The sequence below is a fragment of the Chelonoidis abingdonii genome, chromosome 1 (assembly GCF_003597395.2).
Source record: "Chelonoidis abingdonii isolate Lonesome George chromosome 1, CheloAbing_2.0, whole genome shotgun sequence".
NCBI classification, from domain to species: Eukaryota; Metazoa; Chordata; order Testudines; family Testudinidae; genus Chelonoidis; species Chelonoidis abingdonii.
The window spans coordinates 106,591,024-106,612,447 of NC_133769.1; positions in this window are offsets into that span (position 1 = coordinate 106,591,024).

The window sequence follows — 21,424 nt, forward strand, 5'->3', positions numbered from 1 at the left end:
AATAGCAGTGTGGTGGCTTTTTCTGCACAGAGGACTGGTGGATTCTGACTCTTGTTTTTCATTCCCCAGCACAATCGTCGCCATGAGAGACCTTCATTACTATGCCCCAGGTTTACAGCTCACATGAAAATTTCACCCGAAATCCTTGAGTCTCCCCAGATGCTCAATACCAAGTTCCGTGGCTTTCCAGTCAAACAGATGAGTCAAAACAAAAAAAATTTCCCAACTCTCAGAAACACCTGGAGAGATACAGGTAAAACATCTGTGCTTTAAATAATAGTCTTATAAAACATTCCAGCTGTCAGCAATACAAATGCAAGCCTCTGTTTGTCATCTCAGTTTGTTTCCAAAAGTATAATGGAGAATGTAAGAGAGAAAATCAAGACGTAGTTCTACTTTGTGCATTCTGTTATATTGCGCACTTAAGAGTAAGTACAATAACTTTGAAAAAAATATTTTCTTGCAGGCCCACAGTATACCTGAGAAGTGCATTATTTGCTATAACCACACTTTTTGTCATTTAATTCTGGTACTGTACCTGGTGACAGTACAACCCAATGGTATAGTATTTCAATAATCAACATCAGTCCTGTATATTCAAAACAAAAAATGTAGAATGTATTATTTCTAAATGGCAACAATTGCAGATGTATCCAAAATTAGAATTTGGGAACTAATTCCACACACTTACTTTTTACCATTAAAGACGTGAGGGTACGTAGGATACCACTTTTGGGGAGGTGTTAACTTTTGCGGGGTGATCACTATAACCATCATCGCAAATAGATTAATAAAATTTAAGGCCAGATGGGGCTATTGTGATAGTCTGATTTAGCCTCTTGCATAGTCCATTAACTTTCACCCAACAACTCCTGAAGTAAACCAATCACTTGTGGATGAACTAAAGCACAACTTTTAGAAAGACATAGAGTCCTGATTTAATGATTCAAAGTGACAGAGAATCCCTCCTTGGTATAGGGTGACCAGATGGCAAGGGTGAAAAATCAGGACTGGGGTTGGGGGTAATAAGTACCTATTTAAGACAAAGCGCCAAACCTTGGGACTGTGCCTTTAAAATTAGCACATCTGGTCACCCTACCTTGGTAATCTGTTCCAAAGGTTAAACCACTCTTACGGTTAAAAATCGGTACTACATTTCCAGCTTAAATGTGTCTAATTTCAACTCTCAGCCAGTGGATCTCATTATATTAACAAAAATATAGCATTGATTGACCCAATTGCCAGGTTTTTTTTTTCCAGGTGTACATATCTGCCTTTTGAACTATTGTTATTGTCCTGTAAAGTATCGGGTCAGTCTGCAAGTAGACGTCTTGTTCTTAATGTTTTCTTGTATGTTTATATGACTTTGGCATAAAATCTCACTGTCTTCAGGATGGGCTGCAAGTGCACCAGAAACATGTCATTTGATGTCCTATGTATTTGAAAGAGCCATGATGACACCTCAGCCTACATGACCTACTTAAGAATATTGCCTTGAGTTGTTAGGACTCTGCAGGAGGGATTGTGTAATCTTTTAGCTGTCTTTGAAAAGCAGAAGCTCTAGTTTCTCTTCCCAGTAGTCTAGGGTCAAATGTTTACTCAGCAGGGAGTCAGATATTTTCTCTATAGTCTTCAGCTTCAAAGGAGAATTGGTGTGAGGCCAAATGCCAAGTGCTGTGGAAATTCCTCCCTATATGCTAAGGGCTATAGTTTATCTCAAATGATTGCTCAGAAAGGGCACAGATTCATCACAGGGAGTCTCAATTTAAGAGGCTCAGATTTAGGAACTGTCTCAAATTCTTCAAATTTAAGTGGAAACTATTTAACAATAGGTATCTGGAAAATACATGAAGAATATGGAGAGTTTCTACACTGAGGCTATTTGGTCTGAATATGAAATAAAGTTTAATTGTTACATTTCCCAGATTGAGTGATCTTTGAGATTTTTCTGGAAAGTATTTTGAAGATTACAGACCAAACATTACATAAGCCTGGCTACCACAGTAATATACATGAAGAATCAAATATGCCTTCTATGTTTGTAGATAATTAGCTAGTAAGTGTTCTCTAGCAGAGAATTAGTTGACCATGCATTGAAATGCTCCCATACTGTATATAAACATATCATTCCAAAATAACTGTATCAGAGGGGAAAGACCCTGGTATAACCAGTGAGATATACAAAGCAGTTGATCCACAGGGATGGCTAGGAATGATTTTGGAAAATATGTGATTTTAAAAGTTTATACAGTTCTTTTTGTAAATTCTTAGATGAATATGCTTATGTATTTTTTCTTTCTTAATATGAAGTCATGTATGGAGGCTGATGTAATGCAAAATAAAGGTTAAATTTCTGGATGTTGTTGCTGCTATTTTTATGCTCTTTCATTATTGGCATCACAGGTAGCAATGCCTATAGTAAAGTTTGCCCAACATTTCCTATTGTAAGCGACTGAAAACAGGGTCTTATACTATTGTCAAACTTTAATGGTTTGGACTGAAACATTTTATGTTGGGTGTCTGTCTCAGGCCATTTTGTTTGTTTTGTTTTCTGTTTGTTTTGTTTTTGATGTTTAAGTTCAAATGGTCAATCTGTTTCTGAAAAAGATGTTAGGGAAAATATGTTGTTTTGCCCATGTTAAAAACAATTTATTGTAATAGGGACTTAGAATTTGTGTGTGTGTGGGTAGGATCACGCTGGTGACGAGAATGTGCCTTTTGTTTTCTTCGTGAAAAACTCACTCCCATTTGACAGTTGTAGATGTCTGAAAAATCTCAGTTCACATGCGCTCAGTGAGACTTGTTGGAATTTGGCAGCTAAATTCTGCTTTCACAGAGCATGCTCCATCCACTTACAGATTCTACACGCGGCCAGATTGTGGGGTTGCCACCTCTGAGATGCACTGCTTGTCCCCACCAGCCTGACCCTCCTCTACCCCTCTGGTCCCCCCCATTCAGGCAGCAGTGCAGGTGGGGGACTTGGGGTGGTTGAAGACCTCTTTTCCTCTTACCTTCCCACTACCCCCTACACCCACCGTCTCTCAGGAGCCCCTGCCTATCCGACCCCAATCCCTATTTCCAATGCCAGCTTGCTGGTGAGCCTTGGTCTGTCCCAATTCCTGGTCCCCAGTGCTGGAAATAACCATTCCAGCTTCAGCAGGTTGAGGGCCTGGCACTCAGAGCAGGACCTAGGTACTGGGCTGGTCATGCTCTGCTCCCAGCTGTGCAACGTGTGCTTGCTGGTAATTACAAGATCACTGCATGACTGGGCAGCTTACAGAGGAAATGTTGGTGCTGAGGAAAAAAAATCTAGTGCCTTTTCATGATTAACTGACGAGGCACTACAAAAACCAGCTGGGTGGCGACCTAGACTTTACACACACCATCCCTACAGAGTGACTGAACGTGCTCCAGCCCAAGACTGGAGGGGCTAAGCTCTGCTCTGCAACTGCTCTTCTAGGCCACCCAGGGTCACGGTGGCCCCAGGCACAGGAGTTTAGAGCATGGAGAAAGTCTCTCCTGGGCTCTCAGTGCTCCCCTTGCTGGCTTCCAGGCAGTGAAGATTAGAGGGAGGAAGCTGCCTGACTTTAGTGCCTAGGGGTGGACAACAGGGGAGGAAGGGAAAGAGGAAGTGTGTTTCTGTCAGGGGACGGGATAAAAGGGGGAGGAGCTCAGGGCTAGGAGAAAAGAGGATAGGAGATGTAGGGCACTGGGGCAGGAGCAGAGGGCAGAGGACCAGGAGGTGGGGAAAAAGGACCATGAGGGGGGAGGGGCAGCAGCAGAAGGAAGGGGAGGACGTGAGGTGAAGGGATGGTCATGAGTCTGGAGGGGTGATTGGGCTGCTATCACCCGGTCTGGGCAGGAACCAGGGGAGAGAACAGCAGGAAAAGAGGTGGCAGGAGCTGGCAATAGGGTCACCAGATCACCACACTAAAATATCGGGACACATTGGGGTGCCATCAGCCCCACCCACAGTCCACCCCCACTTCTCCCAGGCTCTGCCTCCACTCTGCCCAAGGCCCCGCCCCCTCTCCACTCGCTCCCCGCCTACCGTGTCCTTCTTCATCTCCCGGCCTGCCGCTGGCTTGCTGCATCCCTCCTCAGTCCCCCACCCACCGCTCGCCTGCCCGCCTGCCACTCACCTCTTCACCCCCTTGCCAGCCACTCACCCCTACTGCGCCGACTTCCCCTCTGCCAGGTGGGTGCTCTCCCAGCCCCTGCCTCTGCACCACCTTTGCACCACCCCCATTCCACTCCCTTCCCCCAAGTCCCTGCCCTGCTTCTTCTCCGCCTCCTCCCCTGAACGCACTGCATACTTGCTCCTCCCCCTTCCCTCTTGGAAAGTGCTAATCACCACCAAACAGCTGTTAGGTGGCAGGAAGCGCTGGAGTTGGGGGAGAAGCGCGGACATGGTGCGCTGGGGGGGAGAAGGAGGTGAGGAGGAGAGATCTTGGCTGCAATTTTCCCCTGTGGGTGCTCCAGCCCTGGAGCACCCCTGGGGTCAGTGCTTCCCTCCTGCTTGGCTCCTTAACTGAATATCGGGACAAATGGCATCCTGATCATACATTGATCGGGACATGGGACAAAGGTTTAAATATTGGGACAGTCTCGATTTTATTGGGACATCTGGTCACCCTAGCTGGCAAACAGGGAATAGGAGCAGTAGGGGACATGGAGAGTGGTCCATATCCATTAGAGCGCGCACCCCATACAGAACCAGGAATTGGACACTGGATTCCTGAGTCTCAACATTCCTTTACTATTTAGCAAATAGCTGTGAAACCCACTGGCAAAGTTGTGTCTCCATCACCCCCTCTAGCGGCAGGAGCACATAGACGATAATAGCCTCCTACTTTGTTGGCTCAAGCGGTTAGAGGACTGTGCTGTGGATCTGAAGATCCAAAACCAGCTGATGAACCATTTAGAGGGTCAGTAGGGTTCTACAGATGAAAGTTTGTTTGTTTGTTCGGGTTTTTTTTTCAAGTCTTAAGTATTTTTCAAGAAAATTAAATTAAAAACAAAACGAGAACACAGCCACCCTATATTAAAAGAACATTATCAAGGCTGTGAAGTTAAGCACTCAAAAGTTAGGAATGCCAGAAATAAGGCTGCCTGTGCCACTTTAATTGGAGCCTTGTTTCTATGCATCATGGTAGTCTTTAGTTACACGACCACATACTATTTTTCCCTGAGGACCTCTGCCTCATTCAGTGAATTGGATGCCCATACTCTGGGTACGAATCAGGGTTGTGTAGTGAAGAAGACTGTTGTTGGTAGGACTCCTGCTTTGTGTTTTACAGAAGTTGTAAGGTGTGTAGTGAATGAGAGAGGGTGAATGTCTGCAGAGGACTGCAGAAAGAGAAAGGATGGTCTTGTGGTTAAGGTAGTTGTACCCCACCCTGGGAACTGGATTTTATCCTTCTGTTACAGCGTTCCTATGCCAGTTAAGATACTTAAATCAAACTTTTCACAGGGGGTTACTACTTGTGTATGCCTCATTTTCTGGGTGTCCGATTTGAGACCAAGAGATCTACTTTGCAGGAGTGCTGAGGGCCCATAGCTGCAGCTGAGCTCAGTCAGAACATTAGAAAGTGGTATAATCAGGCGTCTGACCTCCCAACTGGATATTCAAAATTAGCAGACCCTTGATAATTTTGGGTTTCATGTCTGTGCCTCAGTTTCCCACGTGTAAAATAGTGATAATACCACCTTCTCATCTGACAGGGGTATTGTGAAGATAAAGTCATTATCCTTTGTGAAGCATTTAGATACTGTTGTGATGAATGCCATAGAAAAGCTCATAAGGAAATTAATAATTTTGTATTCAGAGCAGGGTTTGGATTGTATACATTAAACAAGGCCTTGGGTGGGGCTCAAATTAAATGAGTAAAGTAAAAGAAAATTGAATAACTGCCTATTCGTTGAATGTGTGTAACATATGATAAGAACATAAGACCGGCCATACTGAATCAGATCAAAGGTCCATCTAGCCCAGTATCCTGTTTTCCAACAGTGGCGAATGCCAGGTGATAGTGTCTTAAGGCATCCAGAGCTACCAAGCATGTCCCCTGGGTGGCAGATGAGGAAGTGTCCACATTTTGTCAGCTCCAAGAAATGAATAAGGAGCCATGGACCTAAGGTTGTGCATGGCCTGGTAACCCCACCATATAAAAAGAAACCTACAACAGAAACAAACACCAGAAACCATATCGGTGTGCAGTAGTGTCAAATGAGATCAATTTCATGTGAAGAAGGACAGGCATTGGTCAAATCCACCGCTTCTTGCAGTTCCTACTGGCCAGGAATGGCTAACTGTGGCCACTGAGAGCTGCAAGCAGCCGTACCTGCGAACGCTCAGGTAAACAAAGCGTCTCGTGATCTGCCTGGGGCTTACCCTGAAAAAGCCATGAACCAAGTTTGGGAACCCCTGGTGTAGATGGATAGCTTTGAACTAAATACACGTTAGAGAAGCAAATAAGATCATCATCTACTCTAGGAAAGTGGAGGTAGGCAAGGGACCATAATCTTTGTATTGCTAAATTGAAGTGAAAGTTAAAGACTATGAAGAATGTTCAAAAAAAGACTGTGCATGAACATTGTGGAAATAAAAGACTTGAACACAAAAAGTGCTCTTCAGCTTGAACTGAAGAACAGGTTCAGTGTTCTAATGAAATTAACTGAAGCAAACCAAGACATCACTACTTTGTGGGAAAACATCAGAGAGTGATGTCTAGAAAGTGCAAAGACAGTTCTAATAATAATGTAATCTAAAAGGGAAGAATGGATTAACAATGCTATTTGGGCAACAGTGGAAAACAGAAGTGTATAGCAAAAATTCATGAATGCTAAGACATGTGAAGAGATAAGCAGGGACAAGATGTATACAGAAGTCTAGACAGAGTGTTAAAAAGTGGTGCTAGAAGAAATAAAAGGCCATACGGTGACAAAGAATGTCAAGAGACTGAAGATGCTAGCCAAAGATGACCTTACAACCTTGTATAAGACAATCCAGCAGCCAACAGGAAACTTAGCAGTATTAAGTACTGGAGGCCCTATTAATGATGAAAATGAAAAGACTGTGAGCACAGAAGAACAACAAAGGAAGAGATGGTTAGAACATTTTCAAGCTGATTTAAATAAACTAAGCCCAAGCAAACTACTAGAAATATGTGATAAAGACCTACCACTAGAGCTTGATATTGATTTAGGAGATGTTACAATGGAAGAAGTTAGAAAAGCCATCAGTAAACTCAAAAATGGGAAAGCAACTGGAGAAGGTAACATTTACTGGAGAGATGCTTAAATCAAATGATGAAACAGCCCTCCAGACTTTCCTTGTGTTTTTGGGTAGAATATGAAATGAAGAAAAGAAACCAACTCAGTGGAAGAGAGGTCTTCTAGAAAAATTGCGAAATAGGGGTGAATAACCAGAGAGGAATCACATTACTCTCAGTGCCTGGAAAAATCATCTGCAGCATCATTCTGGAATGTGTCAAGAAACAAATAGAACTTCAACTTCTAGAGGAACAAGCAGTTTTAGACCACGGAGATCGGGTGCAGAGCATAATATTGTTCTTAAACATACAGTAACTCCTGACTTAAAGTCGCCATAGAATCATAGAATATCAGGGTTGGAAGGGACCTAAAGAGGTCATCTAGTCCAAACCCCTGCTCAAAGCAGGGCCAGTTCCCAACTAAAGCATCCCAGCCAGGGCTTTGCCAAGCCTGACCTTAAAAACCTCTAAGGAAGGAGATTCCACCACCTCCCTAGGTAACCCATTCCAGTGCTTCACCACTGTCTGAGTGAAAAAGTTTTTCCTAATATCCAACCTAAACCTCCCCCACTGCAATGATGCATGTATTTAGGACACATTTTAAGGATGCCACCAACAAGACTTCCATGGCAAGTGATAATGTGGACACCACCTGGAAAGAAACAGAGAGAGGGCAACTTAGCGAAACGCAGAACAACAGAGAAAGAAGCCAGATTTGCCAACGTGACACTTAGAAACCTGAACAGACCAGCACAAGACCAAAATAAATGGTGGAAATTGATGGACATTCTATGCATCTGTGGATGCAGGAGGATACAGAAAAGAAAGAAGATATTAATGTATGTGTGCACGCGCATGTGTGTGTGTTTTGACATGAGATACCTTGCTACATCAATGCAGTCTAGAGGTCATACAGTCATTTAGTTTGCCATCAACTGATGAAGTTTGTCTTTTTATTCAAAACTATACATATCTATTCCACATTCCAATTATAGGTACCATAAAATTCAGCTAAATTCTTATGATGGTATATTTTGACCAAAGTAGCATTAAGATGAAAAATAAGAAGAAATTAGGTTAAAGAGATGTGCGAAGGGAACAAATCAGTGGAGAATCATGAAGACTAGCTGGAAAGTTTTATATAAGATTCTGAAACAGAGGTGGAGTCAGTTGATGGCTGTTGAGAATGCAGCGAAGTGTTCCTGCTCTCAGACACACATGAGGAAATGATCTCCCACATTTTTGGAGATAGTTTCTTGGATATGGCATGCTTATTTCCTGATTCCTGGTAGAGTGGAGAGGAGAATAAAGAAAGGTTTCCTGGACATATGTCTCTGGCTCAAGCAAAGGCAGATCTTATGCTTTGTTATTTATTGTGATAGTTGATTCTACTGGGTTCTGAATCAGATTAAAATTAGCTAAAAAGAACCAGGGAAACTTGCTGTCTCACTCACTCAGTTTTGTGCTTAACAAGCGAGAGCTCAGGTCGCTATACATTGAAGCATTTAAGCAAATAATAAGGTAAGCACATGCATTAGAACAGTGCTGAACAAGGTTGGACGGAAGCTCATGCTTAACCATGAGGCCCGAAACATTTCAGTGTCCTTGATGCCTGAAGCTTTTTGCTCGGTCAGAAAGAAGTCTGTAGGCTTACTCTTCGTGGAAGATGCTGTTTTTCCAAAATACATTTTTGAGTTAGTTGTACCAGATAATTATTGTCTGACTGCTTTATGCAGGCATCAACAGACTGATTTGCAGTCCACCCACACAGCAGCACAACTGCCTTTCATGAGCCAGCAGAGAGAGCTTTTTATTATTTGATAGTAGTTTGGTTTATCTGGGGGAATAATGCAAATACAAACAGGAGGCTGAGCTCTCAGAAAAATTCAGGAAGCATCCTTCAGGAAGGGGTGTTATCAAAGTCCCTATGCTGCTGTACACATATAAATGCTCCCTCTTTTGTTCCTGCAGGACTCCAAAGAATAAAACCAAAACACAAAGCGAAGGAGGCACCACTGAGTGAATGCAACAGTGTTTCCTTAATCCATGTGGATCAAAAACATGAACGTTTGGATTCTGTAAAGAATCTTCCTCAGCATGCTGGATTAATCACATGGATTAATAAAACACTGTTGCATTCACTCAGTGGTGCCTCCTCTGCTTTGTATTTTCTTTTTTTAGTCTTTGGAACCCTGCAGGAACAAAAAAAAAAAAGAATTTATATGAGTACTATAGGCTCTGGGTCTTTGATAAAACTCCCCCTGTTTAAGGTATGTTCCTAAATTTTTCTGCATACCAATAGGTGTCTTGAATTTTTCTATGTGCTAAACCCTTGGTTTGTTTTAATATTTGTATTGATCATCTTGAGCTTCAAAATCTATGTACTGTGGATTTTTCCTCCTTGTTCCTGCTTTGAGAAAGTGATTCAATTAAAATCATACACGGGAACACTCATAATTTAAACTGCGACAAAGACTCCTGTGGCACCTTATAGACTAACAGAAGTATTGGAGCATAAGCTTTCTTGGGTGAATACCCACTTTGTCAGATGCATAATTTAGACTGTGTGTTGTGGTGCAAAAACTACATGTCATTTCAGTCACTTGCAAAAGAGTGGAGGTTGTGGTCAGGGGTTCTTTCAGAGAAACGCTCAACTCTAATGACTTTCAGACTCATGGTGGAACTTGCTAGACGTTGGCCTGGTCTACACTACGCATTTAAACTGAATTTAGCAGCGTTAAACTGAATTAACCCTGCACCTGTCCACACAACGATATAAAGGGCTCTTTAAACGATTTCTGTACTCCTCCCCGACGAGAGGAGTAGCGCTGAAATCAGGATTGCCATGTCGGATTAGAGTTAGTGTGGCCGCAATTCGACGGTATTAGCCTCCGGGGCGGTATCCCACAGTGCACCATTGTGACGGCTCTGGAAAGCAATCTGAACTTGGATGCACTGGCCAGAGTACGACGGAACAAGCCGCACAAAATTGAAAGTCATTTCCTGTTTGACCCAGCATGGAGTTCTGAATTCATGCACAGGTTGGCGATGGCAGTCCCCAATCACAAAAAGAGCTCCGACATAGGACCGTATGCACGGAGGATATACGGATCTTGATTCACATGGTATGGGGAGACAAATCCTGTCAGTCAGAGCTCCGTTAAAGAAGACAAAATGACAAAGCATTGAAAGTCTCCAGGTTATGGTAGAGTCAGAAGCCACAGCAGGACTCGCCAGTGCTGCGTGACAAGCATAACAAAAGCCAAAGAATCAAAATGAATGCTCATCAGAGGAGGGAGGGGTACGAGGACTCCAGCTTATCCCATATTCAGTCCCGCACGTCCTCCGAAAAGATCTATTGCATCTTAGGGCTGACATCTCCAGGCCTGAAGGTCAGAAAACATTTTCCGAATGTTCAGGGTGGGTTGTCAATTTACACCCTCCCTCCACAAAAGGAAAGGGGAACAAAATGCATTGTCCTCACCTTGTTTTTCTCAGTCACGTATACTATGGTCTACTGCCATGCGGCGGTAAATGTTGGGGTGCTGCAGCTCTGACACTCAGCATCACCTCCCTGTGCAGATGGTGCAGATAAAGAGACTGTGTATGCGTCATATTGGTCACATGCACCCGTGACTGCGTTTCCTGAGCTGCCGTGATTCGAAGTTTGCTCGGGCACCTGAGGAAAATGGAGGACTGCCGGTCATTCTCCGAGGGGTCAGGATTAGATGTTATATAGGTTTGGTAAACGTCCCTCATCTATAGCAGGCTGAGGCGAGTCGCATCAGTCCCCCAGCCCCGCTTGCAGCTAGATTTCGTTACCCCAGGCTATCATTAGCAGAGGCGGCATCTCCCTCTTCCCTTAGCATGGTATTCTCGCTAATAAAACAGTGTGTCTTATACTCTCAATCTTATACCTTCTATTACACAGTGGGGGACATTGACGGTAGCCCCATGGAAGTGTTGGGGGTGAGAGAAGCAAGTGTTGGGCTGTTGCAGGGCACCCTAGATATGGCATGCAGCTCATCATTTCTGCGGGATTCTCTGGGCTTGAGACCCGCGAGGTCTAGCGTGCGTCTTCTGGCAGCTATGCACTTGCCCCATATCCTAGACAGGACTGACTCTATTTTTAGACAAAACATAAAGAAGGGAATGACCCGGGGAGTCATTCCCATTTTTGTCCAAGCACCCCCGGCCGACCTCAGCGAGGCCAGCCAGGAGCACCCAGGACAGCAGCAGACGGTACAAAATGATTGATAACCGTCATCGCTAATTTCCAATTGCAAACGGTGCAAAATGACTGATAACCATCATCTCATCACCAATTTACAATGGCAGATGGTGCAATAGGGATAGTAACTGTCTCTGCTACCTTGCAAAGGGAAATGAATGCTGCTGTGTAGCAATGTAGTACTGTGTCTGTCAGCAGCATCCAGTACACATACAGTGACAAAAGGCAAAACAGGCTCCATGGTTGCCATGCTATGGCGTCTGCCAGGATAATCCAGGGAAAAAGGGTGCAAGATGATTGTCTGCCGTTGCTTTCACGGAGGAAGGATTGAGTGACGACATTTACCCAGAATCACTTGTGACACTGTTTTTGCACCATCATGCATTGGGATCACAACCCAGAATGCCAATGGGCGGGGGAGACTACGGGAATTATGGGATAGCTACGGGATAGCTACCAACAGTGCAACGCTCTGGAAATCAACGCTAGCCTCGGTACATGGACGCACACCGCCGAATTAATGTGCTTAGTGTGGCCGCGTGCACTCGACTTTATACAATCTGTTTTAAAAAACCGGTTTCTGTAAAACTAGAATAATCCCGTAGTGTAGACATACCCGTTGAGGTCTCAAGACTGAGAGGTGCTTGCTGCCTTTCCAATACAGATTTTTTTTCATTCTTATTCTACATATTCATGCATTTTATATAAAAAAGACGTACACTTAAAATATATCCTAGTGCTATGGATGTAACAAATTGTGAAGCCATGTGATAAGCTGCAATTCTCATGTACCTTTAATTGCTTCACCTGTATTCTGTGTTCATCTCCCTTTACTTTTTACAGAAGCCAACCTCCACAAAAGTATTCCCTTCTGTCTCTCAAATGTGGAATTCACTTCTGCCTCCAATTATACTGGCCCAAGGACCAATATGGGCAATATTCAGTCTCGCACCAGTGATGATATGTTAAATGTCTATATCATTACCCATGAGAGATAAAAGCTAGAGCCCTGATTTCATTTGGAAAAGGAAGTTCCCCAGCACCCCAGTAAGACACACACAGAACTTGCTTCTTGTCTTGGCTATCCTGATGTATGTGGTTCTAAAGTTGTGACACTTTTATGTACAGAAAAACTATTTTAGAGGTGTTTTAGATTTCAGTTTTAATATTTGTCGCTCTGAACTTTGTACAGTGGATACATGTTAACTGTAATACATGGTTTTGAAGTCAGAGGAATAAAAATAGTCCAAATTAAAAACTCTAAAATAGCTCTTCTGTACAATGTGTAGCGTACACAGAGTGTGGGTTGTAATATAAAGATTTTTATCTGTTTACCCACTGATTTCTGTGGGTTTGCACTGATGTAGCTGAAAAATCTTGCCCATCATCTTTTAGCATATGGAAACTACACCTCTGGGGACCACTAGGTTAAGCTGAGAAGACCAAGCCCTTATGGAAGGGAACTTGGTCTGATATAGCAGTCAGACATGCATATGAATAGGAAACCCATGCCTTCAGTCCTCTGGATACCACTAAAAGGTGTATCTTGATGTCTGACTCTAGGTTATCTGCTCAGGAGGTGGCGTTCCTTCCTAGGGGATGTAGGGGCTAGCACAAATCAGTCTGTGTTGTAGCATAGTAAGTTTCTATTTATGAGTTCTTTGTGTTCCCCTTTAATAATGAGTTAGGGATTCTGACTCCAAACCAGAAAAGCACTTAAACCCATGCTTAAGTACTTTGCTGAAGATTGGGTCCTCCATTCTTTTGGGCACCCCTGGTATAAGGCCAAGAATTTTAAAGTTAGGCTCCTAAGTCTATATTTAGGCACCTGATGATTCTCAAGTGCTGAACACCCAGCAGCTTCCATTTTCTTCACTTGTTTATGTAGTCACAGAATTTTAGGTTAATAGAATTAGTGAGTTCCATCCTCCAGATGCTAATCAACCTTAAAAATCCATCTCTAAATACAGCATTTCGTGTGTGTTCAATTCAGCCCTATTTGCAACCAAAGGTCTGCAGGCCATTGTGGTTGTGGTGCTGGAATTGTACCTTAATATCTTCTACAATTATTAACCGACTGTCTGACCTGTAAGAGAACTTGTTCCGTATTTGAACCATTGGTATTTATTATGACATAGCAAACCCCACTTTGAATGAACAAATAAACCAACTCCCAACCCTTTTTGCTTTATTTCTGTTGATATACTGACTTGACAGGTCATTGTAGCCTAAGAGAATTATAGCAAAGTGATTTCTCTGTTTCTGTAGGAGTTTGTGTTGCCAGCTCTTGCAATTTTAGCATGAGTTTCACTGTAGTTGATATTTTGCTTAAAGCTCCAGCTACTGGAGGCAGTTGACTACAACAGAATCTCAGCTTTCAGTAAAGGAGAAATTAACTTGCTAGCCCTTATGGTTGCAGAGCAAAGCTTGAAAAGGAGACCCAAATACAAACTAAGGCTAATAAATCATAAGGAAATAAAAGGAACCTAAAATTTGTGATTTTTCTAAGAAATCTTATAGCTTTCAAGCCAATCTGATGCATTTTTGAGGCTTCATGATTTTTGAGTGTTTGGGGGTGATAATACTGGCATTTCAACATGCAGCACCCACCTGAGCTCTGAGGAAGCTGTGACAGGAGAAAGAGACAAAGTCCAATATCTTGTGATAGACCCTATAAGGGCTGTTATTGCTTTTCAAACAGGGTTGTTAAGCTGTTGTGATTTTGGGACAGGTCAGGGGATTTTTATCCTCCCAGGCAATCAGATGGAATTTTGGGGATGAAGATGTGAGGGATTGCAGGTCTCAAACATAGGCCCAACCATCAGCCTTGGCCCTGGGGGGAAGCCACACATGGTGAGATGCCCACTTGCCTCTCACAGTTGTAATGCCCACAGTGATACTGTCATGGCTGCCAACATTACAAGTTTTTTGCTCACTGCACAAGATGGTTTCCTCCCATAGTTTCATCCCAGAAGCAGTCTTGAGTGGTTGTGAGGGAAGGACTCAGATATCCATCAAAACATCACTTGATCAATCCCAAAGCTGAAGCCGCTCACACCCTGCTGGATAGATTGTAATGGCTCCTAGAGGATCCATTCCAACCCAGTGGTTATGTCCAATATGTCCAGTAATTTTTGGACTGAAGAGCTCTTGGTTATACTCAAGGTGTAAGGGAATACGATAGTGTGATGACTGGTGCATATGTTACCTCTCTGCTTCCTGTTTGTTTTGTTTTTGTTTTGTTTCCTGGTTCTTGCTCCCTGAACAAAATGTTCCTGTTTAAGGCTCTCTGTGTGTGCATAGCTTGGGTGGGGTGCAGCTACTATGGATCAGGTGCTACATAGCTTCTGTTTGGACTGTTGTCGTGTTTTGTTCAGACTGTTGCTGGCCCTGGTTCAGGGTTTTGATTGACAACCTATCTGCATGTCTGGCTTCATGGTGTGGGTGTGTTTTTGGATTGCTGTTCTGGGGTGTATCAGAATGTACCATTGTGGAGATATGTGCTTCTATTTTACAGCCCATGCTGCCTGCACATCCTTTATCATGATCTATCTATGTTTGCATCTTACAGCACTGGCCAATAAAACATAAGTTTTTTTTAAAGGGCCCACTCAACATTGCATGGGAATAGGATGGCAGGGATAATAAAAACCTCATGCAATCCCTCCATTGAGAGAGATAATAATAAAGTGCCAGCTAGCACTGAAAATAATGCTAAACAGATATTTGACCCTAATACAGTGAACTAACATTGGAGTGGTGTTTTTTAATAAAACTCATGAGAAAGGTAGTTTTAAAAGGGTGGCTGCCCCCATTTGTATGATTGACACGCGTAAGCATCCCACACCCCCAGCTCTATTCACCAAAACCAGATATTCCACTCATGGGTTTCTCTGGCAGTGTGGTGCTTTTTACTATGTGGACAATGACCACTAAGAAGTGGGAACTACCAGAAGGAAGAGGTCATCAGGGCTCTGATTCAGGCAAGCGTGTAAGACTGTCCATGCATTTTCAGGACAGCACTTCAGTGGCATTTACACATGCTTAAGCACTCTTCCTGAAAAGGGATGATTCCCAGGGCCTTGCTTCATTTCTATTTATGACCTACACCTGGACTTGAAATGATGTCTCTGGAGGTGAAAGGTGAGGGCAGAGGTAATTATGTGGGTTCCATGGAGTCCTACAATGTTGCCTATGGCTACCTTCATCTTTAATAAGGAAGTGTGACATGTCGTATTTGCAATTCTCAATGTGTGATGCTCTATCTTGGTTGGGGCTGACTGCACCTCCATATCAAAGATGAGGGCAGCTGCAATTTCCTCCATTACATGCAAATTAGCTTCAAACCTAAAGCTCCTGGCAGGGTGCCAATGTGGCCCTCTTTTGGCTAAATTTTGATTCATCTGGGTTAAAGCATTAACCCCTTTGCTTCAAAGACCTTTATTTAGTCACAATATTTTCAGCATTTCATGGACAAATATTTTTAAAGAATCTCTTAAAGAGATGTGTTTCTTTATTTACTATGATGAATCATGAGTAGTGCTGTAGTTAAATGAACAATCAACAAATAAAGAAAATAATGGAATCCATTCTTGTTCCTACTGAAACATTACTATAAATGCTACTTCACAAATGCCATTAAAATGCATGTCAGGAATTTTCCTTGGCTGTCTATATGCCTTCTTTTAAGATCATTCAACTATATAATGACTTTTAAAGATATTCTTTTTGAAGTGGAAAAACTTTGTTCACAGGGTAGCTGAAAAAGATATTCATGGATTTTCATTGCAAGATTTTAGGAACATCTTAATTTCATTACTCCTAAATGATTTTTTTCAAAAATAGTTAAATTGAACTATGCTTTTGTGGTTCTGTGTTTCCCATATCTTTTATTTACTAAGAATGATTTTAAATTAAACATCACTATAAATCAACTGGCAAGAAAATCATAGGCCTGTATTTTTTCATTTTTGGATTTTATTCTGGGCACATACATTTTTTGTTTTCAGAATCACATTTGATACATTTTTTGTCTCTAAAATGAATACAGCTACTTAGTAGCATTCATTTCTTTGTGAGTACATTCACAGATTTGCAAACTCTTTGGAACCCATTATTTGAATTCTGGTTCTGACTTGAAAAATGACTCTGTAGAAATGGGATTTGGGGATTCTAAGTTCATTGTGTTGCACTGATTTCCACTTCCAATTTGCTCAGTCTGCAAATAAAAAGATGTTTTCTTTCTAGTTATGAGCTCCACGAATTCTCCCTGGCTTCTCAGAGTCAAGATGTATGCTTCCCATATTGAACATCATCACTAACAATAAAAGTTCAGCGAGCTCAGTTAGGCCCTTAGCTACACCTGTGCAAACATATTGCCTTCAGATTATGTCCTCAGTTAACATGTCCACATACCCTCTGATGGCTAATGAGGTTGCACAGATACTATCAAAGTCATAGTCTGAAGACATTGGGGTTGCACAGGTAATGAACTTTGCCTACAGAACCTTCATGACTGCTCGTGAGATACAAGATAAAAAGATCCCAGATGGACTATCAGAACCTAGAGTTAGTTTGTGGGCTGGCAGTTAGCAAAAATATTGCTGTATTTGCAATATAGCAAATGAAAAATATCATCATCATCATGGCAAATCCCAGATCGATCTTTGCAGATGAAGTGCCATCTGGATTGGCTCAGTCTCTAACTAGGTCCTTAAAATGGTCTGGCTGGATATTCAGTTTATGTTCATCTTTGGTGATCTTATCATGCCGCTAAAACTTTTGGCAACTATGTGATCACTGGCCTTGTAGTGGCATTCCTTGGCAAATACACTTTATAATTTGTAATTGAAGCAATATAGCAATTGCAATTCAATATCCACTTGGTTTTGGGTTGAGACAAGAAGAACAAAAGTCCCCGATATATTTTCTTTAGACCATTAATTATTTTATATACTTATATCATGTCTCCTTTTATTAGTTTCATTTTTAAGGTAAACAATACCAATCTTCAGTCTCTCTTCATAGGAGAGTGTTTTCAGACTCTTTATCATTCCTGTTGCCTTTCTCTGAACCCCCTCTAATTTAACAGTATCATTTTTGTGATGGGGTGACCAGTTCTGCAAACAGGGGTGTAGCCACATAGGGTGGAGCTATCTTCTGGTTCTTTGGTGATCAATTTTTCATGTAGATATCCATTCTGAACTTCACAAATGGATATAATCTTGTAAGTATTATTGGTAAAAGTAGCTTATTGTTCTGCACAATATATTTCACTTTTGTTGTCTCTGAAGTTGTTCTCCATCAAGATTTCTTAGCTGGTCAGGATTTTTTGCAATGTTAAAATATCCATTATGGGCTGTCATGATTAAGCAATGTGATATCAGCCCTTGTGAAATGGTGTCTCTTTGAGAAATCCAGATGAGGCGGAAAACTTTCTTTGCTTCTCTTAAATCCCATAAGCATGGGAACAGTGATTTTTGCCTGTGGAAGGCAGGAGATTCCCTTGAAATATTCATCTCTCAACCACAATCAAAGTTAGTCAATTCCTATAACTTTCTTGAAGAGTTCTCTTATTTTATCATAGCCTGTAGTCAAAAGGACCTCTAAGTAAAACAAAGGGAACATCACTGAGATGATAAACAATCTCACTGGAAGTTCACACTGGCTTGGGCTGAAATGATAACAATATGGTCATTGAAGACTTTTTAGGGTATGTCTACACGGCAAGCAGAAACCCACCACAGCAATTCTCAGAGCCTGGGTCTACAGAATCAGGTTTGTGCTACGGTGCTGAAACTAGCAGTGTAGATAGTCATGTTTGGGCTCTGAAGACCACCCCCATCCCTGAATTTCAGAGCCTGAGCTCCATAGCAAGCCCAAACAGCTACATTGCTGTTTTTAGTGCTGTAGCACAAGCCCAAGCCTATAGGCCTGGGCTCTGAGACTCGCTGCTATGAATTTCTGCTTGCCATGTAGATGTATCCATAGTTTTGTTTCAGCACAAAGTACTATCAGAGCTTTAAATGGTATGGGACAAATCCTGAGGTCTTTTCTCAATTTAGTTTGGTCTTTACCTAGGTAAGACTCACTCTGATATAAATAACTGAGTGAAAATTGCAGGATTTGGCCAAATATGTGGTCACTGAGGTTTTGGTGACTTGTATGTCTCAGTAAGCATCTTTGCTTGTGTCAGTGTTATTCATACGTAAATCAGGGTGCTTCAAAAAGGTGGGTAATTAGCATTAACCCCCATTTTAAAGAAGGGGAAACTGCTGCAGAGAGGTTAAGTGACTTGTCCTAGGTCACACAGTGAGTCAGCAGCAGAGCCAGAAACTGAACCGAAGTCAGTCTGTCTATCTAGGTTTTCATACCATGCTCACCACCACAGATTGTTAGTGAAGGAGACTGAGGCCTCCTCCTGATTCCTTATCACATTCGCTTTCTATTGGATCATCTCTCTCCAATAATATCGTACCTAATTGTGACACATGAATTGTAGATTTATGGGCTGTACCCATTATATACACTGTAGATGTCTATATATTCATCCATTTTATATAATTATATGCATGCCTTTTTATGAATTATTTTTAACTTGAAAATTCCCACCCGTGTGCATTTGAGAAGTTTAATAATGACTGACAATTGCCTAATACCACCAGATATTCTTTATATGATCAAGAATCCAAATTTTTGTGTAATAAAAAGATATTTCCTTCTATAGAAAAAATTAGTCAAGATTTATTTTCTAATTAGATGCCTAAAAATGTTCCTTCCCCAAGTGAAATATGCTTAGTGGTCTTCGCTGAGCTTTTAAGTCCATTTGATTTGCACAATAGCTTATCATCAGTGATCTTAGGAGGTGAGTGTTTACTCAGAGGCCCAAGACTAAATCTTCAAGGAGAATGCACACTGGAGGTTTTCAATATAAATTCATATAAATCAAGCACTCAGACAGAGAGAAGTGTAGTGCAACCTACATTCTGGGTATTTACACAATGCATCTCACTTGCACAAGAACAGAAGAGGTCTGTTTTAAAGCTCTAAATTGCCAATCTTTTATGTGCACTGAATTCATCATTTTATGAAAGAGGGTAGGGGGGATTGGTGGTGAGTTTAAAGGAGTGTGTTATTTTATTAAGAATAAGTTGTTTTAATGTTAAAAGATTGTAAAATTCATTGTGTCTGTACTTTTCAAACAAAGTAAAATGATATACAATGTACCGGGTATTAGGCATTTCAAGATTCTTGAAGGGATACAGCTTGCAGCACAAAATCCAGACTTTTGTTAATGTATAGGCATTCATCATCGGCTGTTCATTAACACACATATTGCTAATGCTTGGCAATGGGGTGAACATTTTTCTGGAGTGGGGTCGAAAAACTAATTATTCACCATATGGTGGCTGGCTCAGCAACAAATGCTGAAGCCATGGAAGCAAAAGGAAGTTGGCTGGTTGATTTCTTTGGGCAGTTTGCACAGCGATGACTCTCTTGACACATGCCATTCATGTGGCCTCTGAATAACAGATGGGCTAAGGCTGGGAACTGTGGAAAAATCATGGCAGAGATCTGGTGGCAGCCTCTGTCTTTTTATCCTTCAGAATGACTTTGGGTCACATGGTCTGTGAAAATAACAAGCGGGGGATTGTACTCTGAGGATTTCCCTGCTTCTTTCATAAAGCCAGAGTGTAATTTTGACTGCCTTTTCGTATTTTGTTTATTAAAGGGATCAGGGTTTTAGATGAAAGAGATTACTTGGTTTGTGGTAGGGGCTTGTGCTGTGGCAATGACACTCAGCTCATTGTTAGCAGGAAAAATGCTGGCAGTTTGATAAGGGATAAGAAAATGGAAGGGGTTTAAATTAAAATTTAAATTACTCCTTATTTGTTCTCTTCTCATTTGTAAATCTCACATAGGCAAGTTAAGATAAGAGCTGTTTTAGATTCAGAATACTCAAACCTGAAATGAATTAGTGTTTTTTTTTCCAGAGGAACTTAGGAACGGAGGGTAAGATTAATTTGAACATACTGCACTTGCAACTTGTGTCCTTTCTGGATTTTTCATTGTTCCAAAGATGTAAAAAATGGGGAAGAAGGTGAAAGTTGCCAACAGGATATTTTCTGGACTTTTTATGCCTTCTAAAAAAAAAAATCAGATTAGTTTGAATTGTTGATTATAAGCAAATTAAATTTTAATTAACTGTGGTAGATCATGGCAACTCAGATCAGAACTTTCTTCTATCTCATCCTACATGACTATTCTTAGCATAAAGAAAAGTGAGTATGCAATACAGGTATTTACAGTGCCATTCTTTTACTGTATTTATTCAGAGTTACCATTCTGATGCTGATTATGTGGAGTATCATTTACCTAGGTTATAAAATGAGAAAGTGGCCAAACCTGAATATCCAAAAAGTCTGTATCCACATCTAAATTTTGTAGTTTGAGCCTGTCTCTTTAAAAAAAATGGCTTCCAAATGGAAAGGTGGTATGCAAGGTCTGGGCTCAGGATCCCCATTTTTTTCACTGTGTGTGTTTCCCCAAACACAATGAACCACAAAATTCTCTGATCATGTTTAAACGATAGTATTACAGAAAAGAATATCTCTTGTAGATTCAAACTCGAGGTTCACACAATACAAAATAAATACTGAAGTGAATATTTTTGTTGTAGAGTGACATTATTTATTGTTCAAAGTTTTCAGATGGCTGCTGAACATTAATGTAAGTGTTTATTAATCCTAAAAGTTTTAGCATGAACAGCTTTTATCTGAAAAGTATGATCGCTCATGTGTTAATGATTCTTCTGTTTAAAAAATGTATCATCCAGTCAAAGACTAGAAACAATATCAGGTAACTTCTGAAAATCACACAGAGGGTAGAGTGGAGTCACATTTCACAGCCCATGCTTTAC